Genomic DNA, 8,628 nt, shown 5'->3' with positions numbered 1-8,628 from the left:
GTTGTTTGTACATCCTTCCCTGCAACCGTGGGTTCTTATCACTCTTTTTAGCCAAGTGGAGGAGCTGAGCATAATTACTGCTTCAGGAAGGCCAAGGTGCATCTCTGCTTCTTGGAAAAGGAGCAGCAATATATTTTAAAAATAAAATCCATCACCTGTGCTGACTATGAATGGAGATTAGATTCCTCTCACCTATAGCGTGGAGTGTCTACAAGGTGTATTTCTACATTTGAGGTAATCACCAACATTTCCTTCCAGTACCAATGGCAGCCCCAGGACAGTCAATAGGATTTATCAATTTAGGTTCACATGAGTGAAAGTAAGCATCTACTCCAGGACAGAGGGAGTGTAACCTAGACTGAACATCCATTGCATAAAAAGGGGTGCCAAGGTGGCAAGCTCAGACAGGGACTACCCCCACATCCCAGCAGATCTCTGTGGGATGAATAAAGTCCAGTGAGTTTTAAGTCTGCAAATCAAGTTTCTTACATGCAATATTCTTTCTTTTGCAGAAATAACTATAAAAAGCTACCAAGTAAAACCATATTGATGGCTTGATTTCTTTATAAAGACACTGATGTGAAATGTTAAATATTGTCAGAAAGGCTTTTTTTTTACCATTTCCATTTTGACAAATGAAAACATACTGTGCAAGCGATCATCCTCAGCGTAAGCCCAGTATCTCTTTTCATGTCATTCATCTGACAAAAGGTCTAGAATAACAACACTGAATTAAAGAATTCCACTTTTTGGCCACAAAATATTTTAGTAAGATAATTGGTGGAGGCAGCAGTCCTGAGACATAAATGTGTATTGTGATTTGTTATTTTACTGTCTGAAGCTCAGGATTGCTAAATGGTAATCCCAGATGGAAGGTCTGAGTAGGGGTACCAAAGTCTAGGCACAGCTCAAATAAAAGAAGACCTGGTTCCTTTGAGTACTGAGCTGTAGAAATTACTGATAATAGCACGAGATGTGTAGGGCCTCCTCTTTGTAATTGGACTGTGTGTGATGTAGAAAGGCTTTTTGAAATTCATGATCTTCAACTATTAAGGGACAACTTCTCTTCTGCTTCTCTTCTATGTAAGCCACAAGTGTGAAGATTTCAAAAGCTCACCTTCTTCTTTGTGTCACATTTCTTCAGATGTTTGTTTTCATAGCATTTCAAGAAAATGCAGGTATGAAAGTACAAAAGCTTACCAACATTTGCCAAGGGTTATTTACTCAGTGTAGCAATAACATATTTTTAACAAACACAAAATTTTTGCATCAGTATGTTACCTTTTTTTGGACCAGTACTAGTTAAAAATTGAGTGACATATAAGTTTTGTGTTTGACTGCTAGCACAGAGGAAGAAACATTAGCTACAGATTCCACATGGGGAGGGGGATAATTCCTTGTGGTACAAGTAATTAGTAAAAGATCATCAGGATGACACTATATCATTAGGAGCACAGCACATTATTGATTGAAACCTAGCAGTACTTTTTATTCAGGAGACTTTTCAGTCTCCGTTGCAGTCATTTTAATTTATCCCTAATGTCATACTAGGTGAAAATGTTTTTCTTGCTACTTCAACCAGCATCTTTTAAAAGCCACAGAGCTCAAGCTTTCTTTTATGGATGTCTTCCTTGTTAAACAGAAGTAACCTCTATAATGGAACGTGCAACTCAGAGGAATGACATCAGCACTTACACTTTGGATCCTGAAGTTCACCCATCCTCATGTGTTGAGTTTTGTATTCTTGCTTCACTTTCTGATCTGATGCACCTCTTCTCTACTAAGTTTTCTTCAATTTTGTTTTTACTTTCCATATGTATACTGCTAAATAAAAACAGAACTAGATACTTTGCTCATGCACATAGATCCAGTGACACATGCAGTCTGCATCCACACTACACAGCACTTTGTCCTCATCTTCTTTTCCCAGCTGGTGCCCCTGTGGTTTAATTTTCTTGGCAGGGACTGGGGAGGAGCGGGCTTTTTTCCCTCTCCCTGCTTTGCAGTGTGTGAAATAACATGGTGCTTTTGAGGATGATGTTTTAACATGACATGGAAGTTCGTCATTGTATGCACGGTGGTAAAGTGTACAGGAGTAAACAGAGAGTGCAAAGCCTGCTGGGGCAAGACTGGAGGAAGAGACAAAGCCAAATCTGTGCAGCCTTGTCTATGCTGTCCATTGGAACATGTCCTGGAATCTGTTATTCACAGATTAATGCATGGGATTGGCTCAAAAAACGTAAGGTGGCGTGGGCCAAAACCATGCTATGGAGTACTCTATCAGCAGAATACTATGTCCAGGACTTCGTCTCGTTCCCATATACTATTTATAGTATAGATGTAGTTATGGACTAGGATAGCTGGAATTCCATCTTTTTATGTACTGTACCTCATGTTTAACTTCATCAGAGACGGTGTAAATTAGATGGGGGGAAAGAAAAACAAAAAAGAAAAAAACCCACTGGTTTCAGACATCCTTTTATCAACTTCCCTGACATCTTTCTTTTTAATTTCCAATAATTAACTCATCTCTGGTAATGAATGTGTGAGATTCACTGCTGTAAGAGGTGATCACTTTTATCTACGAGTCACACTGTTTAGAATTGTGTAGAAAAAAGTATAAACTGAACACTTCCCCTGGACATCACAGAATCACAGGTTGGTTGAAGCTGGGAAGCATCTCTGCAGATCACCTAGTTCAAGCCCTCTGCCTAAGCAAGTGCAGCTAGAGCAAGTTTCTTCGGCTTGTGCACAGTCAGGTGTTGAGTATTTCCAAGGATGGAGACTCCACAGTCTCTCTTGATAACCTCTGACAGTGATGGACCACATTCACAATAAAAAACCAGTCTTTTCTTATGTTTAAATGGCATTTCTTGTACTTCAGGTTTTGCCCATTGTGTCTTGTCCTGTCACTGCTAACCTCTGAGAAGAGCCTGGCACCATCTTTGTCACACCTTCCCTTCAAGTATTTATGAACTTTGTTGAGATCCCTCTGAGCCTTCCCTCCTCCAGGCTGAACAGTCCCAGCTCTCTCAGCCTCTCCTAATCTGTCAGATGCCCCAGTGTCTTCATCATCTTAGTGGCCATTTGCTGTACTCTCTTCAGTAGCTCCGTTTCTCTCTTGTGCTGGGGAGACCAAAAACTGGGCACAGCACTCCAGGTGTGGCCTAACCAGTGCTGAGTAGAGGTGAAGTATCAGCTCCCTTGACCTTCTGACAGTGCTTTTCCTAATTCAACCCAGGAGGCTGTTGTTCTGCTTTTCCATGAGGACATATTGCTGACCCATGGTCGATGTATAGCCCAACAAGACTCAATGTCTTCCGCTGCAGAGCTGCCTTCCAGCCCACAGTCTGTACTTGTGCCTGGGATTATCCCTCCTCAAGGGCACGACTTTGGTTTTGCCTTTGTTGAACTTCATGAGATTCCTGTCGGCCAGTTTCTCCAGCCTGTCTTCTGAATGGCAGAACGGTTGTCTGGTATATCAATCACTCCTCCTCATTTTGTATTCTCTGCAAACTTGCTGTGGGTTTACTCTGTCCCGTTGCCCAAGCCATTAATGTAGATGTTAAACAATACTAGGCCCAGTAGTGACCCCTGGGATACACCACCATGAAATGGAAGATGCTGCTGGTCATGGTGTGTTGGATGTTTAAGCTATGAGAAGCACTGCTCCCTGCACGCCTGCTTTGTAATCATGCATTTCATTGTAACTCTTGCTGATACTTTTTAGGGTTTTAGTGATGTCTGGGTTGAATCACAGGCATTTATCCCTCTAATTGCTGGTACATTTATCTTTTAATTTTTTCTCAGAGAAATATTTAACAGTTTTTTCAGCAGCTGTATTTCCCACAGTGGAAGATGTGGTCTGAGTCAGGGCCACACTGAAGCCATGTGATGTGAACGTGATGCTAAACAGAATTAAAACAGCATGTCTGTTAATTGAGAAAAATATATCAATGCAAAAACTACTGGCAAGAGACAGGAACATTTTTAGGGGCATAGACATGACTTGAGGTACGATTTGCAGAAGTTTACTCCAGACTCTTCAGGCTGTTGACCGTACTGCAAATGATGCCTAAGAAACCTCTTAATCAGTGCCTCTGCAGTCCCCCAGAGCTCAGGTGCCTGACTCTCATTGTCAGTCTGTCACCATGGTCTATAGCAAATACAGACACCTCAGTTCTCAATGGCAAGTACAGATCCACCTGTCTACAGACGCCTAGACCCATTTGTCTGGAGGACAAGTAGGACTTGTTTTTGCCTTTTATGTAGACATTGGTTACAAAGTGCCTATACAGCAGTGGAAGATATAGATAGGTGGAGTGGTGACTGAGACTTCTGAGTCCTCTTGTTCCATCTCTAGAAAAAAGCAGCTATGATTTCATTGGGAAAGACTGTTCTTTCCAGGGAGGGCAGAAGGATAACTCATTTCTGGATCCCAGCTGGTCAGAGAGAGGAAATATAGTAAGTACAATTTTTAAAGAGGACTCCTGGAAAAGAGTTTTTTAAAATTAAATGTATATTGCTGCACTTTTTTTCTTTTGCATTTTCATATGAAATTTGGTATGGACAAGGTTGTCTTTGGAAAGACTTGTTCTGTAGTGCCAAAACCCGTACAAAAGTGCATGTGGCTACTCCAAGGCATACAACTCCTGTACAAGCCTGCAGGAACCTCAGGAACATTTCCAAGATAGTGGATCTTCAAATGTGTCCCAAATATGCCTTAACTCTCTTGGAACAGTACCTGAATGTGTGCTTTCCTCAATCTCCAGTCCTCAGAAAGGACTCTGAAAACATGAGCCAGGGACATGTCATGCTACAATCCAAACAGAAGCAAATCTGGAACAAAACAGCTGTACATCAAATGTGTATTTATTATTTCTCCAGCTGCAGATCAGAGACATTACAGATGGGAAAGTCTTATTAGATCATGTTATCGATCTCCTTGCCAAGGCTGGATTGTTCCCCACTGTTACAGTCTGTAATGCTTTGCCCAGGTGAATGGTACCTTCCCACAGTCATTCTCTCACGCCCTCCTCAGAGCCACTTTCCCATATTTTCCTCCCCTTTCTGACTTAGCTGCCATCAGACTGGGCGTACATATTCCATCAAGTACTCCTTCAGCAGAAAAGACAGCTCTTTTAGCCATAACAAGGATGAACATCCCTGTTAATTTGACAGTAATGAACTTGGCTCATACTTCCCTGAAACATCCGTACAATTGGAGATATATTTTGGTGTTGAGTGAACTGTTGACTGTGATTTGGTTTGTGGATGGCCTTATAGGTCTGCCACTTTTTTTTGGCCTTCTTAGTGATGCCATATTTCAGGATATGTGGTTCATGAAATCACAAAATCATAGAATGTTTAAGGTTGGAAGGGACCTCTGGAGGTCATCTGATCCAAATCCCCTGCTCCAGCAGGGTCAACTAGAGTTCTGAAAAATACTTAAAGACTCAGTTGCATAAGAAAAATTTTTTATAAGCTGGAAATGCCCTTGTTTATTTCCCTCCTTGTCCCAAAATCAAATGCATTTTTCAAACACCAGTGCAATAAGAAAATACTTCATGTAATTGTTGGCACTCCTCATGAACCAAGTAGAGTTATGTCAGTAGAAGTATGGCAGCGGATGACTATAAAATTCAGCATTCTTTTCAGTTTTGTCATTGAAAATTTTACCGGTATGAAAGTCTTCATCCCCTGCAGCCAGGATACCAGGGCTGCCCCCAAGAATCAGGCAGCAGAAAAACATTTCAAGTCATTTGGCTCTTAGCATCTAGACCATGAGAGTCAAAGTTCAGAAAGCCCTTAGACTTCTGATTTCAAAGCCAGAATTGCCTCTGAGTAGGAGCACAGCTGACTGAAATAATATGAGAAAATCAGGCTGTTTTAGCTGATCATAGAGAGACAATAAGCCATATGTGCAAAGTACATACATCTGCAGTTGTTCACTGGGAATCTTTGTTTGTCTCATCTATCCATGCAGACCGTGTTCACAGTCACCATGAATTTACCATGTGAGTAGCTTTGTGTATTTTGTAACTGTGTACTCAACTGCAAATGTCAAAATTTTCAAATCATCTCTATAGTATGGTTCAAATGAGTATAGGACAGCAACCAGCTACTCTGAAGTGCTAAGTGAAAAAAATCTCCTCTAAATTTTATAGATGCAACCAGAATCAGATGCTACTTATGTGCCTGTAGCTTAGAAATGCTGAAGAACCCAACTGAGCCATTAATCATGGACTGTCCTCCTTCTGCTCTGTCTTCCTTCTGTTCACGGAACCACGGAATCACGGAATCTTCAGAGTTGGAAGGGACCTCTAGAGATCATCTAGTCCAACTCCCCTGCTAGAGCAGGATTGCCTAAACCACATCCCTCAGGGCTGCATCCAGGCGGGTCTTGAAAATCTCCAGAGAAGGGGACTCCACAACCTCCCTGGGCAGCCTGTTCCTGTGCTCTGTCACCCTCACTGTAAAGAAGTTTTTCCGTGTATTTGAACGGAACTTCCTATGTTCTAGCTTGTGCCCATTGCCCCTTGTCCTGTCACTGGGAACCATTGAAAAGAGTCTGGCTCCGTCCTCCTTAAACCCACCCTTTAGATACTTGTAAACATTAATCAGGTCCCCCCTCAACCTTCTCTTCTCCAGGCTAAAGAGTCCCAGCTCTTTCAGCCTTTCCTCATAAGGGAGGTGCTCCAGTCCCATAATCATCTTGGTTGCCCTACGCTGGACTCGCTCCAGTAGTTCCCTGTCCCTCTTGAACTGGGGAGCCCAAAACTGGACACAGTACTCCAGTTGTGGCCTCACCAGTGCAGAGTAGAGGGGGAGAATGACCTCCCTCGACCTACTGGCCACAGTCTTCCCTATGCAGCCCAGGATGCCATTGGCCTTCTTGGCGACAAGGGCACACTGCTGGCTCATGGATAATTTGCTGTCTACCAGGACCCCCAGGTCCTTCTCCTCAGAGCTGCTTCCCAGCATGTCCGCCCCTAACATATACTGGTGCTTGGCATTCTTCCTTCCCAGGTGCAGGACCCTACACTTGCTTTTGTTGAACCTCATTAGGTTCTTCTCTGCCCAGCTCTCCAGCCTGTCCAGGTCATGCTGGATGGCAGCACGGCCCTCTGGAGTGTCGGCCACCCCTCCCAGCTTGGTATCATCAGCAAACTTGCTGAGGATACACTCTGTCCCCTCATCTAGGTCATTAATGAATATATTGAACAAAATTGGTCCAAGTATTGACCCCTGAGGGACACCACTGGTTACAGGCCTCCAACTGGGCTCTGTGCCATGAGTTCTGACGCCATTGACTCTGTTCAATGGTAGATTCTGTTTTAATAGTTAAAATGCCATACACTGGCAATGGTGACATCTTCAGCACTAAGATCATAGACCCAGTACTAAACAGATCTTCTGGATCTTTCATTTTCTCCCTATCCCAAATTCCAGGTCAACAAGCATCATGACAGGGCTTAGTTGGTGACATTTATGACTCATGTCCTAGTATTGCTGACATACTGCCATCTAATCAGATTGTGAGGTTATGATCTGATTCTTTGTGGTTTCTGTGTGAATAGTATTAAAAATATTTTTGCAGTGGAAAATTACCACGGAAGGAGTAACAAATGGTGACGATACAAACCAGACTTTTTGTATGTTTTCTATTCCTGGATGCTTTTTTATACATTCATGGGTGTTGAGGCACTATCAGAAGCTGACCTGGCTCTTCTCTCCACCTTGGTCACTGCATCCCCCTCAGGGAAACTAGGGTGTGGGGAGGAAATCTGTGTATGATCCAGGCTCACCCCAACATTGGGGTGATGGCATGATATGCACAAGCTCAGCACCTTAGAAGTACTCTCGGGTCATGGAAGAACATCGTAATGATGTTAACTAACCTCCTCCCTGATACATAGCGGAAATTCCCTTCTGTTCAATTCTCTGCGCTGTTCAATGTGGTAAACCTTTACTTCTGTAATTTAATTATTTAGGCTTCCCTTTTTTGATACCATTATTGCTTTTATATTCTCTTTGTTACTTTCAACAATCTACAGGAAAGCAAGAGATTTTTTGGGGGGAATCGCTGCAGTTGCAAGTAACAGACAAGCTTTCAGGTACAGAAGCCCTTCATCAAGGCTGAGGTGGAAGCTTTCATTAACTGAGCCACACAGTACCTAAAGGATAGGTCACTTCATAAACTTAATTTGGGAGATGCAAAAGCTATGGCTGGAACAATGATTTTACCAGCTGTTTGATCAGAGATAGCAGGTGGATATATCTGGAAGGAGACATCCTACCCCTGCCGACACTGGTGGGAGTTTTCTCATTAATTTTAGTGGAGGCAGGATTACATCATAATGTTTTTTCTTTCTTTTTTTTACCATGTCTCAAATCTTTAATTATTATATTACCTAAAGAGAAGAAAAGCCTTACTAGCTGTGACTGAATCTGAATAAAACTTTTAAACACACGGTGTCTGTGGGTTGAAATATCAGATAGTCTTACTCCCAGCACTTAGTAACTACAACAAAGGGAGCTGTGGGTGGGAGGTCCTGAAGGATGGGTGGTTTGGATCCATAACGCTCTCCTCTTTGACTTAGAAACTGGGGTAGATCCCAAGTCTAT

Source organism: Rissa tridactyla, chromosome 1 (assembly GCF_028500815.1).
Source record: "Rissa tridactyla isolate bRisTri1 chromosome 1, bRisTri1.patW.cur.20221130, whole genome shotgun sequence".
Classification (NCBI taxonomy): Eukaryota; Metazoa; Chordata; class Aves; order Charadriiformes; family Laridae; genus Rissa; species Rissa tridactyla.
This window is presented reverse-complemented; position numbering follows the sequence as displayed.